Raw genomic sequence first — 27,365 nt, 5'->3', positions numbered from 1 at the left:
CAGATTAATAAAATGCTAAAACAGGCAATCTCTGTGAGATCATCTGACTCTTCAAAATAGTATAGAGAATGAAATAAATTACTTTATCCGGAGGATTAATTACTTGATTAAAGAATTTTGCGGAAGCACCTAATGAATATAATTCTTGCTTTCTGGTCACAAAGACAGGCTGCCTTTAAGTTAAATTTTCAATGCCGTGCATGTTACACAATTTCTATAGGTGGTAGAATGTTAGAAGTAACCTCACTCAGTTAAAAAGGCATGAGAGGGCAGGGATAACAGTGGTGATCACAGTAAAATGAAGAACAGTCGAAGGCTCTACCAGAAACAGCAAGAAAGCACGTTGAAATTATACTACACAGCCTAGAGACACAAAACATTTTATTTCCCTTTGAATCAAACTGGTCTGACCTTCACCATCCTGAAATAACAGGAAATACTGTTTCTCTGGTAACTGTATTGCATTTTAGGCAAGTAGTTAAGCAGAATGCTCAGCATGAATAAATACAGTTAGAAATTGTTCGGGCAGATTTCTATGAAGAGTGCATGTTAAGCAGTAATATAAATGTAAGAGCTTACAGCAAAATGAAAGTTGTATTGTAAAGGTCAAACTTGCCTAAGAGAGAGATTTAGGTAAACTATTTGGTGGAAAAACTGATTCCCATTTTGTTTTAATGGTTAGTAACGTATGGTGGCTGAGGTGATGGGTTTCAGCTGAGTGCATCTTACAGTATTATCCTGTGTTTGATTCAGCAGAATGTGGATGATTTTTGCAGGACTATGATAAATGGCTGAGTTCCCTCTTCCTGAGTCTGAAATTAATGACTGGAAACATTATCAACAAGGTAGGTTGTCAAAAGAATAGTGTAAGTACTTTATCTAGAAATGGTGTATTTTCCCTTAGATAAACATGGAGGATTATTATGGGATAGTATAGGAGGACAAATTTATGTAATTTTGTACTCAGCCACAGTATTAGCTAAAAACAACTGAAGGTAAGAATCAGATATATAAATATAAATATATGATGTATGTGTGTGTGTGTGTTCTTCCTCAGTGGCTCAGTGGTAAAGAATCTGCTTGCAGTACAGGAGCTACAGGAGATGTAGGTTCGATCCCTGGGTCGAGAAGATTCCCTGGAGGAGGGCATGGCTACCCACTCCAGTATTCTTTCTTGGAGAATCCTGTGGACAAAGGAGCATGGCGGGCTACAGTCCATAGAGTCACAAAGAGTTGGACACGAGTGAAGTGACTTAGCACACACACACTTATATATATACACACACATACTGAACTGCAAGGAGATCAAACCAGACAATCCTGAAGGAAATCAATCCCGAATATTAATTGGAAGAATGGATGCTGAAGCTGAAGCTCCAATGCTTTGGCCACCTGATGTGAAGAATTGACTCATTAAAAAGACCCTGATGCTGGGAAAGACTGAAGGCAGGAAGAGAAGGGGACAACAGAGGATGAGATGGTTGGATGGCATCACTCACTCAATAGACATGAGTTAGAGCAAGCTCCTAGAGATGGTGAAGTACAAGGAAGGCTGGTGTGCTGCAGTCCATGGGGTCACAAAGAGTCGGACATAACTGAACAACAACAACAATATGTATAAATCTCTGCCTGATTCCTGGATTTGAAGTATACTATCTAGGCTCATTCCCCAGTAAGAAGACTGGCCGGGGCCATAAGAACTTGTAGTAGGACCAGAAGATCCCTAATATCACACCTGGACTGGTGGATGAGCCCTCAAAGATCACCTCTGCCCTTGGGCAATTTTATACTTACTTACCTGATCCTTAAATTTATCAGGCATTTATTGAACCCCACTATGTCGTTCTTCTAGAGATGTGGAGATCAGTGAAGCATAATTACTGCCTTCAACGCTGTTTTGGGAGGGTAGGCATGGCAATCAAGCACATAGGCTAGTTACATTTTAGAGTGTTAAGGGAACGCTGAAGTCTTGAGGGAGCCTAGCTGACTCCACTCCATCTAATTAGAGGGAGGGGAGGAATTGAGGGAAATCTTGAAAGAGTTGCGGTTTGTCAAAAGTTTGCAGTTGTAGCTGTGGGACTACAGAAGTTATTTAATCTTTGGGCCTGTTTCTTCTTCTATAAAACATTGAGAAATGGGCCCACCTATCTTTCTGGGTTGTCTATCTTTCTGGGTTGTCTTGAAGATTACATGAAAGCATGTGTGAGAAGTCTGGAGCTTGTTAAGTATGGTTAAGTTTTCATTATGATCACTTTTGGCCACTTTCCTTAGGATTTAAAAACAAAAACCTCTTAACTCCTTCCTGAGGGCAGGGAGGTTCTGAAATCTCTGTGAAATGTGACTAGCTTTACCATTTTTGTCTGATAAGCTGCAAGAAGTTAAGGTATAAGTAATTTCTCAAGTAGGTGATTCTGCTAAGAGAGTTAATGGCTTAAAAGTGAATTGTTGGCTCCATGCACATCTAGACTATAAGGAAAATAAACTGTTAATCTAGTGTTAAGCTTTTTGTTCTTTCCTGTCTCTGCCTTAGTCATTCAGTCATGTCTGACTCTTTGTGACCCCATGGACTGTAACCCACTAGGCTCCTCTGTTCATGGGATTTTCCAGGCAAGAATACTGGAATGGGTAGCCATTCCCTTCTCCAGGGGATCTTCCTGATCCAGGGTTTGAACCTGGGTCTCCTGCATTGCAGGCAGATTCTTTACCATCAGAGCCACCAGGGAAAGCCTGTCTTACTCTCTGCCTTACTCTCTCTGCAGCCACTTTTCTCTGTAGAGCACCACTTCAGTTGTTCCTGAGACAGCCATTGGTGCCATGTTTCCAGCTAGTCTCACACATGAAAACACCCAGGAGAAGCATTTTTAAAGTTTGTTTAGATATGATTAATCAGCTCAGAAAAGTCGTGTGAATACTGTATAATGATTTTATTAGAAGAACCTGAGAAAGTAGTTTTCTTGGGGATTGATCCTTGTTTCATTGGCTGAAGAACTCATCCCAAACCTTTTGATCCAGTTTAGTGAAAAGGTTAAAAGTGAACCCACTTTCAAATGGTATAGCTTAACTAGAAATAATTTTAAGAGCTCACAATCAGGTATCTGTAACTTTAATATCTGTTTATTTATTTAAATCAACTGAGATCTTTGGGCATTTACAGTGCATATTGGTATGTCGTATTTTCTGCCCAGGATTTCTTTCTTCACCAGTACATCCAGCCCTGTGATAATCATGGTTGCTTCTGAACTTGCTGCCTCCCCGTGAAAATTTTCCTTGCTTGCATCCTAGTAGCTTCCTGTTCTGGCTCTAAGTTATGGCACAGATTGTCATCTCTACTCATCAGCTCCACAGTTGGTGGAGAGTGGAATAGCTGTTTCTGTCCCGCAATTCTTAGTGTCAAGAACAGCTAATATTAATAGTTTCTCTGAATATTATAGTTCTTCTAAGCTGCTTAGAATAAAATTGGGGTATCATTTCCTAGAGGACTCTGATACAGCTTTCCAGGGCTGTTAAACCATTTTAGTTCATTGGGAAGATGCATCAGAAGCATATTGTGAAAGTTATTCCTACATGAAAGAAAGAGAATCAAACTTGATGTGTTACATCATCATCTTTTAGATAAACTGCATTTTTCTCTGCTCTCTTTTGGCCCATGTGCCAGTGAAATGAAAGATTGTTATAAAACCACAAGTACAGGAAAAAGGGGAAGCACTGTTTTTGTAAAAGCAACTCTAAAACATAGCTATTAAAAAGAGCTATCTTTAAAAAATTTAGAATAGACCCATCTAAACTCTCAGTTTAAAAATACTTACTAATACAAATACCTAAAAGGTTTTAGATAATTGTCGATGTTATTCAATAAATGTTGAATGAGACAGCAAGGTATCTTGAAATTGGGTTATGATTTATTGTAATTATTTGTGGAATTTTGGTTTTTCGTTTTAGATAGTGTACCTCCTGCAGGCAGGAATGGGCTTCATTGCCCTCATCATGGTTGAGAGAAGACTAAAACTCTTGTCTTTACAGGGAAATGTGGGCTGGCTCAGCCTTAACCAGCAATTTCAGATCTGTTTGCCTATTGGTTTATTTTTGCCTAATCTTTTTCAAGACTTTCAGAATCACTCTGTTATATAGCAGATGATTTTGTCTTTTTAATCTAATCTGAGGGCTTTAGATACGTATGGAAGGTTTTTTGCTCCTTTGCATTTAGTGTTTTGACAACAATTTTTGTTTTAAACCTGTTGCTTTTTATGATATACTTTTAGTTTTTAATCATTTTTATTTACTAAATATCTGAGATGTTTATCTTTTTCCTTGTGTTTATATACTAGTCATGATGTAATATTATCTCTATAAGATTGAAGAATCTTATTTGATGTCTGGGTGATGTAGATAGGAGTATGCTTTATCTTTATTCTACTTCCTCTCCTTCTCATATCACCAGAGGTGGATTATGCTATTATCTTTTAAATTGTTATGGTCTGTAACATTTATATTTTGTTCCACTTATTCTCACAGGTGAATAGTGTCTTTATAGTGATTTTTCCACTTAATTCTAAGTTTATGGGATATCATACTACAGTAGTTGTTTTAAAGAAGGGCTCAAAGAAGCTATGCTTCTGAGTTTTTGCATGTTTGATATTATCTGTCAATGACCTTTATACTTGATAACTTGTTCAGATTGAACATTCTTGGTTTATATTTTCCTTTCCCAAGGACTTGGTAAATGTTGCTTTATTGCCTCCTACAGTAATTTTTTTTTTTTTAAGTCTGAGGTCAGTCATTTTTTTTTTTTTTTTTAATAGGGGAATTGATTCTTTCTTCCCCTCACTACCCACCCCCCCCCCGCCGCACCCCCCCCCCCCCCAACAAAGCTCTGTCATTAAACTCCAGAGAGTTTCTCAGGTTAAGTGCTGATCATTCTAAAGCAACTTTTTCTGGTACACAGTGTACTCGTTTCACCTGTACACAATGAACTCATTTTACCTATATGCTTGATTTTTCCTTTACTTCAAAGAAATGTTCTTTTGTTTTATATTTGGATATTTATTGTTATATTTCTTCTTTAGGAACGTCAACTGTGTCCATGTTGCCTCTTCTTTAGCTCCATAAGAGTACTGTTCTTTCAGATACTTAAATGTCATTGTTCTATATTTTTGTGCTTTTGGAAACGGTTTGTTTTTTCCTTCTGAGAGCTTTAATGTAAACTTCATTGTTGTAGAGTTTTATTTTTCTCTCTTCTTTTTCTGGACTTTGACTCAGCCCTTTACATTTGTTTTCTGATCTTTTCTCTTGAGGCCTACTATGTCTTATCTGGATTCTTGTTTCAGAGGGGTTGTGATTTTTGAAATGATTTTTATTTAAAGAATACTATATTTTTCATAATTTTTGGCCTGATTTGTGTTATAGTCTTAAGAAATTTTTATCTGCCTTCTGCTTGTCATATTCTTTTCCTTAGTCTTTTAGTACTATTTTTATATATGTCCCAGCTGATTTTTTTCCCTATTTTTTTACCTCTAATATGTATATGAATCAGCTGTTTGATGTTTGATAGTATAGAGGAGAGTTAGACTGCAGCAGGAAGTTTGGATTTTAGACCAAGGATTTTGAACATATTTCCATGAGCATTCTAAGTATATAGTAAACCAAATTCTGTGTAACCTAGCAGTCTTTCTGGCACCTAGTGAAGCCATAAGCTCATTCTTTCTTTCTTTCTGTCTTTTTTCCCCCTCCTTCCTTCTCTTCCCTCCCCTCCCGTCCCCTTCCCTTCCCCTCCCCTCATTTTTCTCTCTAGCTTTCTCTCTCTCTCTCTCCCTTCTCTCCCCTTCCTTTCTTCCTTTTTTCCCTAATTCTCTGAAGGGCTACTTCCACTGATAATTTCTCTACAACCACGTTTCACTCACAGCAACTCTTATGGAAAGATGACATGTCTGAATGCTTTCATATTCAGCTTGGCAATGTCTGCCACGATATAAAGTGAGGTTTACTGAGAGCTCCACAGCTCGTGCATGAAACCCAGGTGGCTGTTCAAGTGAAGAAGGACTCTGTTTGTCTTGGCAGATCCCGCCTACAGTGGCGAACGCCTCACTGTGCTCAGGGCCTGAAGTGGCTTCTGTCTCTTGTGGAGTTTTCCCCTGTCTTTGTGTTGTTTTTACTGTACTTGGCAGCCATTGCGGTTTAGCACTGTGGTTGCTTCTTCATTTGTTGTGGTTTATGGTTGTGGTGGTTTCTAAGTGTATTAGTTATCTTTCGTTATGGAACAAAGCACCTCAAAACTTGGTGACTTAAATCAACTACAATGTGTTACTTCTCCCAGCTCTGTTGGTTGATCAGGCAGTTCTGCTGATCTCACCTGGGTTTATTTACATGGCTTCAGTCAGCTGGTGACTCATTTTGCAATGGCTGAGACAACTGGGATATTTTGGTCTCTCTTTCCATGTGGTTTCATCCTGGCTATCTTCATAGCATGGTGATCTCAGGGTTCCAGAAGGCAGGAAGCTGCAAGACCTCTCATGGCAGAGGCTAGAAAGTCTCATAGCAACATTTCTGCTGCATTCCATTACTCGAAGCAAGTCAGAAGACCAATCCAGTTTCAAGAGGTGGCAAAGTTGCATTGTAACTGGCATATAGTTATAGAAGGAGTTATTAATATTTTCCCTCTATTTGGGTAAACATTATGGTTCATTTTTTGATTTATGTTTCTTCACCCTATTTTCGTTTAATGGTTTAATGTTTAATGGTTAAGAAAGGAACGGTTTTACACTGTTGCCTTTATAAGAAGTCAGCTATTATTAGTTTTAATGGTGATTAATATTAATATATCTTATTTATAATAATATAGCACCTTGTATTTTTTGCTTATTAAAGACCATAAGGTTTAACATAAGAAATGACTCTTCTGTTTGTTGTTAATAGCTCCCAATCATAGTGCAAGGATTCTGAGACTTGAAATGGGAAAGCTTTTTCCAGTTTATATAGTATAGGATAATGAATTTTAGCCTGGAGACCAGGAAGGCAGTCTTCTATTTCGGATTCTAATCCTAGCTGTGTGATCTTAAGAAATTGAGTTTACTTTTGTTTCTCATTTACTAAAGTGAAGAGGTTCTTAAACTTTAAGGTCATAGAATTTACCTATGAGTTTTGTTAAAGAGTCAAATTCAATCTCTCCCTTGAAATTCTTACTCAATAGGTCCAAGATCAGATCTAAGAATCTGATTTTTAAAATAAGCATTTTACATGATCCTGTTGTGGGTCATCTGTTGACCATATTCTAAGGAATACTTTATATCTTAGTTTTCACAGAACTTTGAAAACCTCATCAGCTGCCATTTGCAAAATTCTATTGATTATTAAATGTATATTTAAAATGTGTTTGTTTTTTGAGCAATGATAAGCTGTTTAATTACCTGCCTCACTTAAAATGTGAGAATAAACATCCTAACTTGGGCCCAGTGTTTTCACATCTACCATTATGGAAATGAAAGAAAAAGTAGCTTCTCATGCACATCATTAACATCTGTTGATTAAAAAAACTATACATTTTAAAAAATTCTCATCTTTGTACTATACTTTTATTCTCTGCCATGCAAAATGGAAATCAGTTGACATTATACAACCCACTCCAGTATTCTTGCCTGGGAAATCCCATGGACAGAGAAACCTGGCCGCTACAGTCCTGGGGTTGCAAAGAGTCAGATACAACTTAGAGACTAAACAACACCAAATAATTACTCTTACAGATCTGGGGACCAATCTTTAATAAGTTAAAAATTTGTGCTTTCCATAGCCTAATATGTGAAAGTTTCATGCTCTGTGCTAGGGAAGCTATTTCTCATGACTCAGACGTATCTACTTCAAAGTTAATTTTAAGCAATGGACAGTGTGAATTATTAAAACAAAGCTTGCACATATAAGGTGCTAAGATTTTTAGATAAAATATTTTTAAATATGAGAAAATAGAGTTCAGTGACTTTTAACATTAAATAGTTCAAGTTCAATGTCACCAGCGTATCATCATAGATGGGCTTTGGGTTAAGGATATATGATTTAGTAATAATGTACCCAGAACTAAAGAATGTTCACTTACAGGGGGTATTGTAATCTTTTTTTTTTTTTTCCCTCAGATTTTTGCAGACCACAGTTTTAGCTTGTGGGCCATACAGAAACAGACCATGGGCCACTTTTGGCCCTCAGGTAGTAGTTTTAAAGTACTTCTTTATTATAAATGGCTTCCCTTGTGGCTCAGCTGGTAAAGAATCTGCCTGCAATGTAGGATACCTGGGTTCGATTCCTGGGTCGGGAAGATTCCCCTGGAGAAAGGAAAGGCTGCTGCTGCTGCTAAGTTGCTTCAGTCGTGTCCGACTCTGTGTGACCCCATAGATGGCAGCCCACCAGGCTCCCCCGTCCCTGGGATTTTCCAGGCAAGAGTAGTGGGGTGCCATCGCCTTCTCTGAGGGAAAGGCTACCCACTCCAATATTCTGGCCTGAAGAATTCCATGGACTGTATATATAGTCCATGGGATCGCAAAGAGTCGGACACGACTAAACGACCTTCACTTTTACTATAAAACCCCTCTTTATGATAAAAATACTTGTCAAACTCGAAATAAGATTGGATCCAGGTTTTAAACATTGTGTTAGTAATTTAGCTGACTTTATTTTTGTTAGAGCAACTCTCTATTTGGCCACTTGATGGCAGCATTTACTACATGTTAACATTGAACTTTTTTTTTTTTCCCTCCGCTAGGTTGTTCAGCCTCGTTTAACATTAGTAGTGGAAAAGATTGATAGCAATGCAAATGTATTTATAACCAAGAGAGATAGTCACCTTCCACCCCAATTAGCCTTTGCATTGATTTACTGAAGAAAAACATCTATTACTGAAAAAAGTCTTACAGATTAGTGTTGCATTATTTTGTTACAATTGGAATATGTAGGGAAAGTGATCTTGAAGAGGATACACTTTAGTCTAACCAAAAATGTATTTTCCCAATAGTTAAAAAAAAGGTACATCATTGAGGATGCAGCTCTGGTTCAGAATACAGTTTTTTCCCCCTTAAAGCTATCTGCTTAGTTATTTGAATATTTTCTAATAATGAGCTTGTGTCACATTTTAGATCTTTAAAAAGAGATTTATTCATGAACTGTTGCTTGGATAAAGCCATTGATCTACCAATAAAGAAAAATCCCATTTCTCAATTTCTTTGTGAGAATATAATTATGGTTAGAACTGAAGTCTTTTTTTTTTTTTTTTTTAGTGAAAAGGCTTACTGCCTCCTGAAATACATTTTTGTATCCTCTAAAGATTGGAACTGCAACCGTGACTTTTTTCCTGCCGAGAAAAACCTACCAGTAATGACTGTATAAACATCCTGGTAAGTACTTTCTAGGGAAGGTTTTCTAAGAGAATTCCCGTTTGAGATTTACATGGAGCACAAATTGATAGAGATTTACAAGGCAGTTACGATTTAGCGCTTTTGACTCGAAAGAAGAAAATAGTATTTTTTTGTTTTGTTTTAACCATTGCCTGTTTTCTCTTGGTTCCTTGTTTCTCTTAAAAAATCATGGCATTTGGAAAAGTTTGATAGGCATTTTGTTTTTTGAGCTTTTACCAGAGAAGATTCCCCATATGATGATTCCTTGCCATCTGAATTTATATGTCAGAGTTAGGATAGGGTACTCAGTATTGTAAAGGGACTCTGCTGAGCCATCAGGACTGCAAAAATGACAAAAAAGTAACTTGGGAAGTTGTGGATGGATGGCGAGTTTATATAAATATCTTTGTGGGTGCATATAAATATTCTGGGGAGGCAGTTCCAGCTCTGCTACTTTCACAAGCTTAACTCTATTTTCTGAGCTCTATGTATGTTTACTTACATACAATTGTACATTTCCTTCTGTTTATATATGCTTGGATATTCTGCGTCTATAAAAGGAGACTTATGTTCCTTATACATACTTCCTGTAGCTCATCTCATGCTAGCTTAAAATTAAAAGAAGATTCTATAGTAAAAATAATGCAAAATTACTGAAGAAAGCTTATAAAATATAGATAAGTGAAAAGTAAATAAAAACCTATATCTTACTATGCCTTTATTGAGTGTTATAGTCATAAATATGTATATATATCACAAATAAATATAAAAATGTTATAGAAATTAGGTCATACATTAGTCTTGTACAGGTTTTCACAACCTAGTCAGACACAGTTTCTATTGCTACACAGTTCACTTATATGCCTTTTCTTTTTAACATAAGCACATAATCCTCATTTTCAGATTTATCATTATGAGATATGCTACCTGGTTTGGACCCCTGGAAAAAGAACATTTAAATGATACCACTGTAGTCACCCACTGGGTCTGATTGCATACATATGGGAATTCATAAAGAGGACCCATCTCCAGATGGCCTCATGTTAACAGGGACATTTTCAAAATCGTATAGGAAGTTAAGGTCTAGAGCTGACAGGCATAATTGCTGTGATGTTCAGTCTCAGATGAAATCAATGTGGAAAAGAGAAAGAAAACAATAGCCCTGACAGCTCTCCCAGTCTTCAAGCTTTGCTGTATGTAATGTGCTGTTCACTTCTAGCCAAAAGTTGAGAAAGGAAGGAAGCGCTTGAGTGGCTGCACTAGAGAGGGGCTGGTTGCCTTTCAGGAGAGCCTTGTTTTCACTTTGTGCTCTGAAGCCCTGAGAGCCCAGCACAATGCTGTCACCCTCACTGGTGCCAGAAGGTGCTGAGAACTGCCTGCCCAGAAATGCCAACTGGAAGTCAGAACAATCTCAACTGCAGCCCTCTTACCAGTTACTTGATGAGCACGTGTGCACGCATATGTGTGGGTGTTCTTGCATGGATGAATGCATGTTCAAACATGTTCCATGCATGCTGAGTTTTCTGGTTAGTGTAGTTCCATCAAACCCTGGTCACAGGAACTTGGGTCAGTGTTTTAGGCATGACGCATCTCAGACAGTGTGTGGTCTCTGAATACAGGTACCCAGCCTGACTACAATGAAGGCAGCTCCATTACATTCAGCAGTGTCTCAGTTAAAGCAGAATAGAAGGGTTTCAGCAAAGAGAAGGAATCAGGTTGTGCTGCTGGTTTAGTCTGACTGTGAGTGGAGAAATAGTGAAGCAATTGAGGGCTCCTACCTGCTATAACATTGTGGGAATCTCCCGAAACTATGAGGCAAACTTAGGTTTGGCAAGTTTGCTTAATGGTTTTGGTAAGCCCTGTAGCCAGATACCATTTCTGGGTTTAGAATAGTTGAGTTCTGTGTCAAATTTGTTTTTTGTTGTTTTGCTATTTGCAAATGTCCAGCCCCCATGAAATCTTTGCATATTCAATAAAAAATTACCCAGGGAGTTGAAATTGGCATTGATTTTTAATTTATACAGAACTTATTACAAATATATATCAGTGTCAATTAAAACGTTTCATTGCCTACAACATATAGGAAATCAAATTTCATAATTGCATTTACCATGTGGGCAGTAACACTGGTTTCAGAGTTTAAAGGTCATTGATAATCAGGCTCTGAGTTTAAATTGCAATATGTTTTTTCCCTCTCCCTCCTAGATTGCAAATGTGACAAAGAAACACTGGCACAACTTAGCATTTCCTAATAAAAGAAACATTGATGCTTGCTTTCTGTTTGCCTTTCTTCTTGTGCCACGTCCTTCATAACTGCAAAGATGACTTGCAGGTAAATATTCAGTCAGTGTTTGAACAATGAGAACGGTAATACCAATTTGAGTAACAAAATACAAATGGGCCCTTTGGCTTTGATTTATAGAAGTGACATGAATAAAAAAGTCAATTCTCATTTATTATCAAGTGGGAATTTAGTGTTCTCAAATTTGTCTGTCCTTGTTAAAATTCCTCTTTAATTTTAGTAGGACTCTTCCCTAAGAGTTTTCCATCTTGCACTTCCCATTTTCCATCCTCCTTTCATCATTCTCAAGTTTCTCATTCCTGGAATTTTGCTTCTTTCCTGGTAAGTTGTAGTAAGGGAAAAATATTCATTTTGTTATCAGGTTGTAGTCACTGATCTGACTGAGTTCTGGTTTTTGTGTGTCATCTAGTATTAATATGTGTCAATTCTCTAGGCCATGACTTCTTCACCTGCAGAATGAGGGTGATGAATGGTTTGACTTCTCTGGTCACTTTTAATTTTAAAATCCTGTGCTTCTTAGTTTCATTTCCCTTGTGGAAAAATTCAGAAAGAATTCACCTTGCTTTCTACCTTTTTTTAAAAAAAAAAGTGAGTACAGGGCCTTCTCCCACAGCATACATTTTTATCAACGGAAGTGGATATGACTTTTGTTTTTGCTTAGGAAGCGTGGTTTATATTATGGAAAATGCTGTTTGTCCTGATCTGCTAACTGCTGGAATAAAGCTGTTGCCTGAGCAATTCACATGCTTTGAGTGTTCCAGTGGATTGTTCATCGTGGCAATGGGTCATATGGATGATCAGATTCTGGTGATTAGTGCAAGAAGGCTAGACAAGTGAAAATACTGGTTGTAATAAGAAAGAAATAATTGATTTTGAGCACTGTCTAAATGTAAATAAATTTTTGATTCACTTTATATTTTGAATTTATTGGAGAAGGAAATGGCAACCCACTCCAAAACTCATGCCTGGAGAATCCCATGGACAGATGAGCCTGGCAAGCTACAGGCTGTGGGGTCACAAAGAGTTGGACATGGCAGAAGCGACTTAGCATGTAGCATTTTGAATTTATAGCTATAGAAAGTATCTTTATAACCAATGTGTCTGCTAAGTCACTTCAGTCGTGTCCGACTCTGTGCAACCCCAGAGGCGGCAGCCCACCAGGCTCCCCCGTCCCTGGGATTCTCCAGGCAAGAATACTGGAGTGGGTTGCCATTTCCTTCTCCAATACTTGAAAGTGAAAAGTGAAAGTGAAGTCGCTCAGTCGTGTCCGACTCTTAGTCACCCCATGGACTGCGGCCCATCAGGGTCCTCTGTCCATGGGATTTTCCAGGCAAGAGTACTGGAGTGGAGTGCCATTGCCTTCTCCAAACCAATATGTCTGAAAGACATTAATTTTATTATTTTGTATCTAAATTTATTAAATAAAGAACAAAATTAAAAGCTGGTTTAAATGCTTTATGACAAATAAACCTCTACCAGCACTGATAGAGACTAGACGAGAGAGAAGACAAAATACAGAAAAAAACTTCCATATCACGACTGGTAGCAAAGGGTTTAAAAATTAATAAAAATATTAGAAAGGAATATATGCAAATGATTTAAAGCATAGATGAAATGGATGACTTCTGAAATGCCAAAATTTGTATGAGGAAAAGGAAGACCATGAGTGGGCCAATAATTACTGACCAAAAAAAAAAATACAGCCCTGGTGATCAAAGACCTCGTACCAGTAAAGTCTCAGACCCAGAATATTTTATAGGAGAATTTACCAAAAATTTAAGTAGTAGAATCTCTCTATATTATACAGATTGTTCTAGAAATTAGAAAAATATTAAATCCACCCAACTTATTTAGAAGGTGCTATCACCTTGGTTACAAAGTATAAGATATAAAATTATAAGCCTATTTCATGTATGAGCCTAAATAATAGAATCTAAGTAAAATATTAAAGTCTAATAATAATGAAGTAATAGCTGATATTACTATGTATATCTAAGTAGAATTAAAACATTCATACTACATAATATACCAAAATGCTGGAAAAAGTATAATCAGTTCAGTTCAGTTGCTTAGGTGTCCGACTGTTTGCGACCCCATGAATCGCAGCATGCCAGTCCTCCCTGTCCATCACCAACTCCTGGAGTTTACCCAAACTCATGTCCATCGAGTTGGTGATGCCATCCAGCCATCTCATCCTCTGTCATCTCCTTCTCCTCCTGCTCTCAATCCCTTTTCCAATGAGTCAACTTTTCTCATGAGGTGGCCAAAGTATTGGAGTTTCAGCTTCAGCATCAGTTCCTTCCAGTGAACACCCAGGACTGATCGCCTTTAGGATGGACTGGTTGGATCTCCTTACAAACCAAGGGACTCTCAAGAGTCTTCTCCAACACCACAGTTCAAAAGCATCAATTCTTCAGCGCTCAGCTTTCTTCACAGTCCAACTCTCACATCCATACATGACCACTGAAAAAACCATAGCCTTGATTAGACGGACCTTTGTTGGCAAAGTAATGTCTCTGCTTTTTAATACACCATCTAGGTTGGCCATAACTTTCCTTCCATGGAGTAAGCGTCTTTTAATTTCATGGCTGCAATCACCATCTGCAGTGATTTTGGAGCCCCCAAAAATAAAGTCTGACACTGTTTCCACTGTTTCCCCATCTATTTCCCATGAAGTTATGGGACCAGATGCCATGATCTTCATTTTCTGAATGTTGAGCTTTAAGCCAGCTTTTTCACTCTCCTCTTTCACTTTCTTTCTTTTTTTTTTTTTTCCTCTTTCACTTTCATCAAGAGGCTTTTTAATGCATCTTCACTTTGTGCCATAAGGGTGGTGTCATCAAAAAAGATCTTCATGACCCAGACAATCACGATGGTGTGATCACTCACCTAGAGCCAGATGTCCTGGAATGTGAAGTCAAGTGGGCCTTAGAAAGCATCACTATGAACAAAGCTAGTGGAGGTGATGGAATTCCAGTTGAGCTATTTCAAATACTGAAAGATGATGCTGTGAAAGTGCTGTACTCAATATGCCAGCAAATTTGGAAAATTCAGCAGTGGTCAGAGGACTGGAAAAGGTCAGTTTTCATTCCAATCCCAAAGAAAAGCAATGCCAAAGAATGCTCAAACTACCGCACAATCGCACTCATCTCACATGCTAGTAAAGTAATGCTCAAAATTCTCCAAGCCAGGCTTCAGCAATACATGAACCATGAACTTCTAGATGTTCACGCTGGTTTTAGAAAAGGCAGAGGAACCAGAGATCAAATTGCTAACATCAGCTGGGTCATCTTAAAAGCAAGAGAGTTCCAGGAAAACATCTATTTCTGCTTTATTGACTATGCCAAAGCCTTTGACTGTGTGGATCACAATAAACTGTGGAAAATTCTGAAAGAGATGGGAATACTAGACCACCTGACCTGCCTCTTGAGAAACCTGTATGCAGGTCAGGAAGCAACAGTTAGAAGTGGACATGAAACAACAGACTGGTTCCAAATAAGAAAAGGAATATGTCAAGGCTGCATATTGTCACCCGGCTTATTTAACTTATATGCAGAGTACATCATGAGAAATGCTGGGCTGGAAGAAGCACAAGCTGGAATCAAGATTGCCGGGAGAAATATCAATAACCTCAGATATGCAGATGACACCACCCTTATGGCAGAAAAAGTATAATAAATCACCTTGATTGTACCACTAAACTTTAAAGAAGTAAAGGAAATTAAGTAATGATCCAAAATGGAGGGGTGTAGGGCTATTGAACTCCAAAGAAATAAATCTGAGTTGACACTGTGGTTGTCTTGGAGACTGGATACTAGTTTTACTGACCAAGGGGCTTGGTAGTCAAACAAAACAGGCTATCATTGGTGGGAAATTTGAACTCAGAGATGCTGATATTAAACCTTCAAGGGACTATATGCTGTGTGCAAAATGGAGCAGAAAAATTGTCATTTTCCCAGTCCTTTGTTATCTCATCAGCATAGAGCAAAAACTTTTTTTCATAGTAGAAAAAATTCTTATCATTTAATTCTTAATTTGTGAGTATGCCCCAATGCAGCTATACATTTTTAATTGACATAAAAATCAGTCCTAAGATAATACTATCCCTGAGTGCTTCAGAAGAAAATGTAATATCACATAAACTGCACACAAGGGTATGTTGAATTTCTGCTAATAATGTGTCAGTAAAGACATCGTAACCTCCAGAATATAAAACACACATGGAAATAATCATGCATGTGTAAGAATCAGTGGTCAGTAAAATTTAACCCTCAAAAGGTTCAGATATAATTCATGTGAAATTTATACTATAAAAGTAGCATATTTTAGATTCTTAAGCACTTAACTATCAAAAAATGAGAAGAAAATGTGAGATTAAACAAATATAACATGAGAAGTTCTAACAGCTGAGTTCAGCAATGTTGCAAGATACAAGATAAACATATAAAAATCAATTATATGTTTATATACTAGCAATGAACACATGGACACTGAAATTGAACTATCATTTATAATCACATAAAAATAATGAAATACTATATTATAGATATAACAAAACTTGTGCAAGACTTGTATGTTGAAAAGTATACAATGCTGATGAAAGAAAGAACATGTACAGAAATAGAAATATCTATTCATACATTATTGGAGAAGGCAATGGCAACCCACTCCAGTACTCTTGCTTGGAGAATCCTATGGACAGAAGAGCCTGGTGGGCTGCCATCTATGGGTTGCACAGAATCAGGCACAACTGAAGTGACTTAGCAGCAGCAGCCGCAGCAGCATTCATGCATTATAAGCCTCAACATAATAAAAATATCAATTCTCACAAATTGATGAAAGGCTTAGTATATATCCAAGCAATATCTTTTATAGACACAGACAATATTATCCAAAATTTACATGGAAAGAAAAAAGAACTAGATTAGCTAGATCTATTTTGAAAAAAGAAGACTAAAGTGAGAGAGAGTCTGTCTTTCCTATTTGAAGAGTTATTTTTAACTAAAATAAATATTTCTGCCTTGATAACCCCATGAACAGTATGAAAAGGCAAAAGACAGGACACTGAAAGATCAACTCCCCAGGTCGATAGGTGTCCAATATGCTACTGGATAGCGGTGAAGAAACAACTCCAGAAAGAATGAAGAGACGGAGCCAAAGCAAAAACAACACCCACTTGGAGATGTGACTGGTGGTGGACACAAGGTCCAATGTTGTAAAGAGCAATATTGCATAGGAACCTGGAATGTTAGGTTCCTGAATCAAGGCAAATTGGAAGTGGTCAAACAGGAGATGATAAGAGTGAATGTTGACATTTTAGGAATCAGTGAACTAAAATGGACTGGAATGGGTGAATTTAACTCAGATGACCATTATATCTACTACAGTGGGCAAGAATCCCTTAGAAGAAATGGAGTAGCCATCATAGTCAACAAAAGGGTCCGAAATGCAGTACTTGGATGCAGTCTCAAAAATGACAGAATGATCTCTGTTCATTTCCAAGGCAAACCATTCAACAGCACAGTAATCCAAGTCCATGCCCTGACCAGTAATGCTGAAGAAGCTGACGTTGAATGGTTCTATGAAAACCTACAAGACCATCTAGAACTAACACCCAAAAAAGATGTCCTTTTCATTATAGGGGACTGGAATGCAAAAGTAGGAAGTCAAGAAACACCTGGAGTAACAGGCAAATTTGGCCTTATAGTACAGAATGAAGCAGGGCAAAGGCTAATAGAGTTCTGCTAAGAGAATGCACTGGTCATAGCGAACACCCTTTTCCAACAACACAAGAGAAGACTCTATACAGGGACATTACCAGATGGTTAACAATGAAATCAGATTGTTTATATTCTTTGCAGCCAAAGATGAAGAGGCTCTATACAGTCAGCAAAAACAAGACCAGGAACTGACTGTTGCTCTGATCATGAACTCCTTATTGCCAAATTCAGACTTAAATAGAAGAAAGCAGGGAAATCCACTAGACCATTCAGCTATGACCTAAATCAAATCCCTAACAATTATACAGTAGAAGTGAGAAATAGATTTAAGGGACTAGATCTGATAGACAGAGTGCCTGATGAACTATGGATGGAGGTTTGTGACATTGATCAGGAGACAGGGAGCAAGACCATCCCCAAGAAGAAGAAATGCAAAAAAGCAAAATGTCTCTGTGAGGAGGCCTTACAAATAGCTGTGAAAAGAAGAGAACCAAAAAACAAAGGAGAAAAGAAAAGATATAAGCATTTGAATGCAGAGTTCCAAAGAATAGCAAGGAGATGAAAGCCTTCCTCAGAGATCAGTGCGAAGAAATAGAGGAAAACAATAGAATGGGAAAGACTGGCGATTTCTTCAAGAAAATTAGAGATACCAAGGGAATATTTCATGCAAAGATGGGCTCAATAAAGGACAGAAATGGCATGGACCTAACAGAAGCAGAAGATATTAAGAAGAGGTGGTAAGAATACACAGAAGAACTGTACAAAAAAGATCTGCATGACCCAGACAATCACGATGGTGTGATCGCTCACCTAGAGCCAGATGTCCTGGAATGTGAAGTCAAGTGGGCCTTAGGTAGCATCACTATGAACAAAGCTAGTGGAGGTGATGGAATTCCAGTTAAGCTATTTTGAGTGCTAGAAGATGATGCTGTGAAAGTGCTGTACTCAATATGCCAGCAAATTTGGAAAACTCAGCAGTGGACACAGGACTGGAAAAGGTCAGTTTCATTCCAATCCCAAAGAAAGGCAATGCCAAAGAGTGCTCCAACTAATGCACAATTGCACTTATCTCACAAGCTAGTAAAGTAATATGCAAAATTCTCCAAGCCAGGCTTCAACAGTGCATGAACTGTGAACTTCCAGATGTTCAAGCTGGTTTTAGAAAAGGCAGAGGAACCACAGACCAAGTTGCCAACATCTGCTGGATCATCGAAAAAGCAAGAGAGTTCCAGAAAACATCTATTTCTACTTTATTGACTATGCCAAAGCCTTAGACTGTGTGGATCACAGTAAATTATGGAAAATTGTGAAAGAGATGGGAATACCAGACCACCTGACCTGCCTCTTGAGAAACCTGTATTCAGGTCAGGAAGCAACAGTTAGAAGTGGACATAGAACAACAGACTGGTTCCAAATAGGAAAAGAAGTACGTCAAGGCTGCATACTGTCACCCTGATTATTTAGCGTATTTGTAGAGTACATCATGAGAAATGCTGGGCTGGATGAAGCACAAGCTAGAATCAAGATTGCTGGGAGAAATATCAATAAACTCAGATATGTAGATGACAGAACCCTTATGGCAGAAAGCGAAGAAGAACTAAAGAGCCTCTTGATGAAGGTGAAAGAGGAGAGTGAAAAAGTTGTCTTAAGGCTCAACATTCAGAAAATGGATCATGGCATCTGGTCCCATCACTTCATGGGAAACAGATGGGGAAACAGTGGAAATAGTGTCAGACTTTATTTTTTTGGGCTCCAAAATCACTGCAGATGGTGACTGCAGCCATGATATAAAAAGACTCCTTGGAAGAGAAGTTATGACCAACCTAGAGAGCATATTAAAAAGCAGAGACATTACTTTGCCAACAAAAGTCTGTCTAGTCAAGACTAAGGTTTTCCCAGTAGTCATGTATGGATGTGAGAGTTGGACTATAAAGAAAGTTGAGCGCTGAAGAATTGATGCTTTGAGCTGTGGTGTTGGATAAGACTCTTGAGAGTCCCATTGAACTGCAAGGAGATGCATCCAGTCCACACTAAAGGAAATCAGCCCTGAACATTCATCGGAAGGACTCATATTGAAGCTGAAACTCCAATACTTTAGCCACTTGATATGAAGAGCTGAGACCTTTGAAAAGACCCTGATGCTGGGAACGATTGAAGGCTAGAGGAGAAGGAGACAACAGAGGCTGAGATGGTTAGATGGCATCACTAACTCAATGGACGTGAGTTTGAGTAAACTTTGGGAGTTGGTGATGGACAAGGAGGCCTGGTGTGCTGCAGTCCCTGGGGTTGCAAAGAGTCAGATATGACTCAGTGACTGAACTGAACTGACTGATAACTAAAATAATAATATCTATGTGGTAATGGTGGTGGGATAGACATAGACATTGGAACAGAATAGAGAACATAGAAATACCCACAAACATGCCTGAGTTTTGACAAATCTGCAAAAACAACAGAATTAAGATAGAATTTTCATCAAATAGTCCTGGGACAATTGGACATCCATAGGTTAAAAAAAAACCTTCAACCTAAGCCCCATACTTTATAAAGGTTAAAATGAATCACAAGCTTAAGCATAAGACATAAAACTATAAACTTTTACAAGAAAACATAGAAAACTTTAGGACCTGATACTAGGCAAATGTTCGTAGGTTTGACACCAAAGAGCAATGTACAAAAGGGAAAATTGCTATATTGGACTTTATCAAAATTAAAAAATTTTTGCTCTCTGAAAGAACCTGTTAAGAAGATAAAAAGACATTTTCAAGAATGGGAAAAAACACATGTTTCTGACAAAGGAGTAGCCACACATTAGACAAAAGACTAGTATCTAGGATATATAAAGAACTCTCAGAATTCAACTGTAAAAAAGATCCATACAATCCAGTTAGTACAACGGCGAAAGGCATAGACATTTCATTGAAGATAAACAAATGTCAAATTAAGCACTTGAAAAGATGTTCAACATCAGTAGACAACGGAGGGATTCAAACTAAAACCACATGATAATATCAGTATACACCTATCAGAATGGATAAAATAAAAAATTGTGACAGCAGCAAATCCTGAGGAGAATACAGAGAAACTGGATCAATCATACACTGATGATGGAAATGTAAGCTGGTACAACCACTCTGGAAAGTAGTTTTGACAGTTTCTTTAAAAAAACTAAATATGCAACTACCATGTGATATAACAGTTATACTCCTAGACCCTTAAACCAGATAAATGAAGACATATGTTCATATAAAAATCTGTACACAAATGTTTATAGTAATTTTATTTGTAATAGCCCCAAACTGGAAACAATAGGTTGAGCAAATTGTGGAATATCCATACCAAGAAATACTACTCTTCAGTAAAAAGGAAAGACCTGGTAATATACTACAACCTGGATGCATTTCCTGCGTCTGCCTGCAATGCAGGAGACCAGGGTTCGATCCCTGGCTCAGGAAGTTCCCCTGGAGAAGGAAATGGCAACCCACTCCAGTATTCTCACATGGAGAATTCCATGGACAGAGGAGCCTGACGGGCTACAGTTTATGGGATTGAAAAGAGTCAGGCATGACTGAGCGACTAACATTTTCAGTTTCACTTTGCATGCTCGGCTAAAAAAACCCATCTCAATAGGTTGCATACTATATGATTCCACTTATATAACACTCTTAAAATGACAAAATTATGGAAATGAAGACTAGATTAGCAGTTGCCAGGCATTGGGACAGCAGGGAAGTAGATATGATTATTAAAGTCAACATGAGGGATCTTTGTGATGATGAAACTGTTCTGTATCTTGACTGTATCAGTGTCAGTATCCTGGTTACTATATTGCTATAATCTTACAAAATGTTACCATTGGGGAAAACTGGATATTTCTATATTATTTCTTATAACTGCATGTTAATCTAAAATTAGGCCAGGCCAGAATACTGGAGTGGGTAGCCTTCGCCTTCTCCAGGGGATCTTCCCAACCCAGGGATCGAACCCACATCTTCTGCATGGCAGGTGGAATCTTAACCAGCTGAGTCACAAGGGAAGCCCAAGAATACTGGAGTGGGTAGCTTATCCCTTCTCCAGTGGATCTTCTGACCCAAAACCAAACTGGGGTCTCCTTCATTGCAGGCAGATTCTTTACCAACAGAGCTATGTGGGAAAAGCCCTAAAATTACATTTAAAAAGCTTAATTAAAAAACATAAAACAACAATGCAGAGGGAGCCAAATAGAAAAATGTGATTATCCTGGGTTGAATTGTAGATATGGGTGCTCAGTGGATCAGAGTCAGTAGTGGCAGGAATACCTTTTAGTGTATTCCTTTTTCTTGACGTAGGAAAATTTACAAATCATAAATTTATATCTTGATGCTACTGCTGCTGCTAAGTCGCTTCAGTCGTGTCCGACTCTGTGCAAGCCCATAGACGGCAGCCCACCAGGCTCCGCCATCCCTGGGATTCTCCAGGCAAGAACACTGGAGTGGGTTGCCATCTCCTTCTCCAATGCATGAAAGTGAAAGTGAAGTCGCTCAATCGTGTCTGACTCTTAGCGATCCCATGGACTGCAGCCTACCAGGCTTCTCTATCCATGGGATTTTCCAGGCAAGAGTACTGGAGTGGGGTGCCATTGCCTTCTCCGTATATCTTGATGACTTATCACAAAATGAACCCACCTACATAACTACAACTCAGATTAAAGCTAGGATATGACCTGACACCAGAAATTCCCTTTGTGCACCTTTCTTTCACTACTTCCTGTCACGTTTCCAAAGGTAATGACTAAGTTTAAGCACTGTAGATTAGTTTTGTCTGTTTTGAATTTTATGAAAACAGAATCATACAGAAATCATTCTTTTGTGTCAGGCTATTGTAAATCAACATTACATTTATAAGATTCATCCACGATGGTGCATGTAAGAATAATTTGCTCAGTTCTGTTGCTATGTAATATACTATCATGTTGTTCATTTGATCAGTTGTGTCTGACTCCTTGCCACCCCATGAACTGCAGCATGCCCAGCTTTCCTGTCCTTCACTATCTCCCAGAGTTTGCGCAAACTCATGTCTGTTGAGTTGAGGATGCCATCCAACCATCTTATCCTCTGTCACCCCCTTCTCTTCCTGCCCTCAATCTTCCCCAGCATCAGGGTCTTTTCCAATGAGTTGACTCTTTGCATCAGGTGACCAAAGTACTGGAGCTTCAGCTTCAGCATCAGTCCTTCCAATGATTATCCAGGACTGATTTCCTTTAGGATTGACTAGTTTGATCTCCTTGCAGTCCAAGGGACTCTCAAGAGTCTTCTCCAGCACCACAATTTGAAAGCATCTCAATCTTCTTTATGGTCCAACTCTCACATCTGTACGTGACTACTGTAAAAATCATAGCTTTGACTATACAGACATTTTTGGCAAAGTAATATCTCTGATTTTTAATAGACTGTCAAGGTTTGTCATAGCTTTTATTCCAAGGAGCAAGCATCTTTTAATTTCATGGCTGCAGTCACGGTCTGCAGTGATTTTGGAGCTCAATAAAATAAAGTCACTGTTTCCATTTTTCCCCCATCTATTTGCCATGAAGTGATGGGACTGGTTACTATGATCTTAGTTTTTTGAATATTGAATTTTAAGCCAAGTTTTTCACTCTCCTATTTAACCTTCACCAGTATACTATCATATAAACTATGATTTACCCATCCTACTCTTTATCAACTTCTTGTTTTTTATTCAAATTTTATGAATAATGTCATGAAAATTATTTTTTTCCTATGTGATTTTCTTTTTACTGTGTATAGGTACAAATTTACCTTAGATGAATAAATGAAAAGAAATTGCATTTCTTGTAAGACAAGCCCAGTGATGATGAATTCCCTCAGCTTTGTTTATCCTCCATTTGGAAAGCACAGTTTTGCAGGATGTAGTATTCTTGTTTGGCAGTTTTGTTTTTTTTTTTTTTCTCTTTCAGTTCTCAGTAAGAGTCTTGGGGCACATGCTCCTCTCTCCTTCCCTGGAGGGAGAGGTGTGCAGCTGTATCAGCCTCTCTCTTTCTGCTGTTCTGCAGGTACTTTGGAGCAGCAATGTGCTGCCCAGCTCTCTTGTATTGTTCAGCAAACCCCAGGCATCTAGAGATCTAGAGTATATCATGTCCCATCAGTGCTCTGAGGCAGGAGAGAGATACCAGTCCTCAGGCAGCCCACAGAAAAGATGGAATGCTGGATGTATGTTCCAACTCTCTCTCTCTCCAGGGAGAAGTCAGGAATTGTTCCCCCCCTCTCCCCCCCCACCCCTTGCATGATCCACTGAGCTGGGGAATGGTCTATGGGGAGTGAGTGCCTCAGAACAGTGCCTTTATTCTCACTGACTTCCAGTCTGGTGCTCTTTCTTAACAGTGCTTAGATTAAGGCAAGACAGAAACCAGTCTTTCAGGTAGCCCCCTCACCCAAAGTCTAAATGTTAGACATATGTTTCAGTCTTCTCTTTCTCTCACCAGGGAGAAGCTGAGATCTGGGAATCTTCTGATTGTGTCATGTTGACCAGGGGGAAGAATTATGGTGAGTGCCATGAGTTTTCCTTCCCTCTTTGAGCTTGCCTGCTGTGTGAAAGTGAAGTCATGTCCGACTCTTTGTGACCCTGTGGAGTGTAGCCTACCATGCTCCTCTGTCCATGGGATTCTCCAGGCAAGAATACTGGAGTGGGTTGCCATTTCCTTCTCCAGGGGATCTTCCCGACCCAGGGATTCAACCTGGGTCTCCCACATTGCAGGCAGACGTTTTAACCTCTGAGCCACCAGGGAAGCCCCTTTCCTGCTGTATAGAAGTCTATTAATTATAGAAGTCTATTGGAATACGGAATGAAGCAGGGCAAAGACTAATAGAGTTTTGCCAAGAAAATGCACTGGTCATAACAAACATCCTCTTCCAACAACACAAGAGAAGACTCTATGCATGGACATCACCAGATGGTCAACACCAAAATCAGATTGATTATATTCTTTCCAGCCAAAGATGGAGAAGCTCTATACAGTCAGCAAAAACAAGACCAGGAGCTGACTGTGGCTCAGACCATGAACTCCTTATTGCCAAATTCAGACTTAAATTGAAGAAAGTAGGGAAAACCTCTAGACCATTCAGGTATGACCCAAATCAAATCCCTTATGATTATACAGTGGAAGTGAGAAATAGATTTAAGGGCCTAGATCTGATAGATAGAGTGCCTGATGAACTATGGAATGAGGTTCGTGACATTGTACAGGAGACAGGGATCAAGACCATTCCCATAGAAAAGAAATGCAGAAAAGCAAAATGGCTGTCCGGGGAGGCCTTACAAATAGCTGTGAAAAGAAGAGAAGCGAAAAGCAAAGGAGAAAAGGAAAGATATAAACATCTGAATGCAGAGTTCCAAAGAATAGCAAGAAGAAATAAGAAAGCCTTCTTCAGCGATCAATGCAAAGAAATAGAGGAAAACAACAGAATGGGAAAGATTAGGGATCTCTTCAAGAAAATCAGAGATACCAAAGGAACATTTCATGCAAAGATGAGCTTGATAAAGGAGAGAAATGGTATGGACCTAACAGAAGCAGAAGATATTAAGAAGAGGTGGCAAGAATACACAGGAGAACTGTACAAAAAAGATCTTCATGACCCAGATAATCACGATGGTGTGATCACTGACCTAGAGCCAGACATCCTGGAATGTGAAGTCAAGTGGGCCTTAGAAAGCATCACTACAAACAAAGCTAGTGGAGGTGATGGAATTCCAGTTGAGCTATTCCACATCCTGAAAGATGATGCTGTGAAAGTGCTGCACTCAATATGCCAGCAAATTTGGAAAACTCAGCAGTGGCCACAGGACTGGAAAAGGTCAGTTTTCATTCCAATCCCAAAGAAAGGCAATGCCAAAGAATGCTCAAACTACCTCACAATTGCACTCATCTCACACACTAGTAAAGTAATGCTCAAAATTCCCCAAGCCAGGCTTCAGCAATAGGTGAACCTTGAACTTCCTGATGTTCAAGCTGGTTTTAGAAAAGGCAGAGGAACCAGAGATCAAATTGCCAATATCCACTGGATCATAGAAAAAGCAAGAGAGTTCCAGAAAAACATCTATTTCTGCTTTATTGACTATGCCAAAGCCTTTGATTCTGTGGATCATAATAAACTATGGAAAATTCTGAAAGAGATGGGAACAAGAGACCACCTGATCTGCCTCTTGAGAAATTTGTATGCAGGTCAGGAAGCAACAGTTAGAAATGGACATGGAACAATAGACTGGTTCCAAACAGGAAAAGGAGTTCATCAAGGCTGTGTATTGTCACCCTGTTTATTTAACTTATATGCAGAGTACATCATGAGAAACTCTGGACTGGAAGAAACACAAACTGGAATCAAGATTGCTGGGAGAAATATCAATAACCTCAGATATGCAGATGACACCACCCTTATGGCAGAAAGTGAAGAGGAACTCAAAAGCCTCTTGATGAAAGTGAAAGAGGAGAGTGAAAAAGTTGGCTTAAAGCTCAACATTCAGAAAACGAAGATCATGGCATCCGGTCCCACCACTTCATGGGAAATAGATGGGGAAACAGTGGAAACAGTGTCAGACTTTATTTTTCTGGGCTCCAAAATCACTGCAGATGGTGACTGCAGCCATGAAATTAAAAGACGCTTACTCCTTGGAAGGAAAGTTATGACCAACCTAGATAGCATATTCAAAAGCAGAGACATTACTTTGCCAACAAAGGTCCGTCTAGTCAAGGCTATGGTTTTTCCTGTGGTCATGTATGGATGTGAGAGTTGGACTGTGAAGAAGGCTGAGCGCCGAAGAATTGATGCTTTTGAACTGTGGTGTTGGAGAAGACTCTTGAGAGTCCCTTGGCCTGCAAGGAGATCCAACCAGTCCATTCTGAAGGAGATCAGCCCTGGGATTTCTTTGGAAGGAATGATGCTAAAGCTGAAACTCCAGTACTTTGGCCACCTCATGTGAAGAGTTGACTTATTTGAGAAGGGGATGCCAGAGGATGAGATGGCTGGATGGCATCACTGACTCGATGGACGTGAGTCTGAGTGAACCCCGGGAGTTGGTGATGGACAGGGAGGCCTGGCGTGCTGGGATTCATGGGATCGAAAAGAGTCGAACACGACTGAGCGGCTGATCTGATCTGATTAATTGGCTTCTTGGTCTCTCACAAAGGGAATTGGTTCCTGTATTGTTGTTGGGTTAGTGTCTCCCTGAGGGGAAAGAGGGTATCAGACTTTCTGCTCTGCTCTCAATTATTCTTATTCTTGATTCTGTTATTGTTTAATACATCACTGTCTTAATTAGAGTAGCATATCCAGTAGTGTAAGTTTTCCAATTTTTTTTTAATGAAGTCGGAGTTATTATTAATATTTTAAATTTCCATATAGTATTCAAGTTAGCTTGTTTCCATGTGTACACATAGATTACACACACACACACACACCTGCTGAAATTTTGTTTGGAATTTCCTTGAATCTTTAGATAACGCATGAAAACTAACATCCTTATAATTTGAACTCCCAATATGTGAAAATACTACATCTCACTGTTTATTTAGCTCTTTATTTAATTTCTCTTAGTAATATTTTGTGGTTTCTACATAGTTCTCATTAGATATTTTCCAAGCTGGTGGGTGTTTTAAAGGTCTTATTATAAATATTTTTTAAATTTAAATTTTTAAATTTAAATTCTGTTTCTTATCCATATTTAGACATGAAATAGATTTTAAAAGTTGTGATTATTTGGAATTCATGTATTAGTTCTAATAGTTTATCTGTAGAATTGTTTGGACTTTTTACATACTTATTATACTACCTGGAAAATAAGTTTTGTTTTTTTCTTCCAATCTTTTTCTTATTTTTTTCTTGCCTTACCTTATTGCAATATCTAGTACAGTGTTATTAGAATTGGTAACAGCAGACATTCATATTTTGTCCTTATTCTTGGATTTAAAGTTTTCATTATTTTACC

At 38.5% G+C, this 27,365-nt stretch overlaps 1 long non-coding RNA gene across 1 annotated transcript in view; it reads left to right on the top strand.

The window, feature by feature from the left end:
- Positions 1–5,470: 5,470 nt before the first annotated feature.
- LOC101906976 (uncharacterized) overlaps positions 5,471–27,365 on the top strand; it is a 61,876-nt gene continuing 39,981 nt past the window's right edge. The window contains exons 1-4 of the long non-coding RNA XR_009495221.1: positions 5,471–8,187; positions 9,252–9,368; positions 11,574–11,700; positions 23,869–23,929. This is a non-coding gene — a long non-coding RNA (uncharacterized lncRNA). The remainder of the gene's footprint in view (positions 8,188–9,251; positions 9,369–11,573; positions 11,701–23,868; positions 23,930–27,365) is intronic.

This window comes from Bos taurus, chromosome 7 (assembly GCF_002263795.3).
Source record: "Bos taurus isolate L1 Dominette 01449 registration number 42190680 breed Hereford chromosome 7, ARS-UCD2.0, whole genome shotgun sequence".
Taxonomy (NCBI): Eukaryota; Metazoa; Chordata; class Mammalia; order Artiodactyla; family Bovidae; genus Bos; species Bos taurus.
Note: the sequence above shows the minus strand (reverse complement) of the source record. Positions and strands in the feature narration are given on the sequence as shown.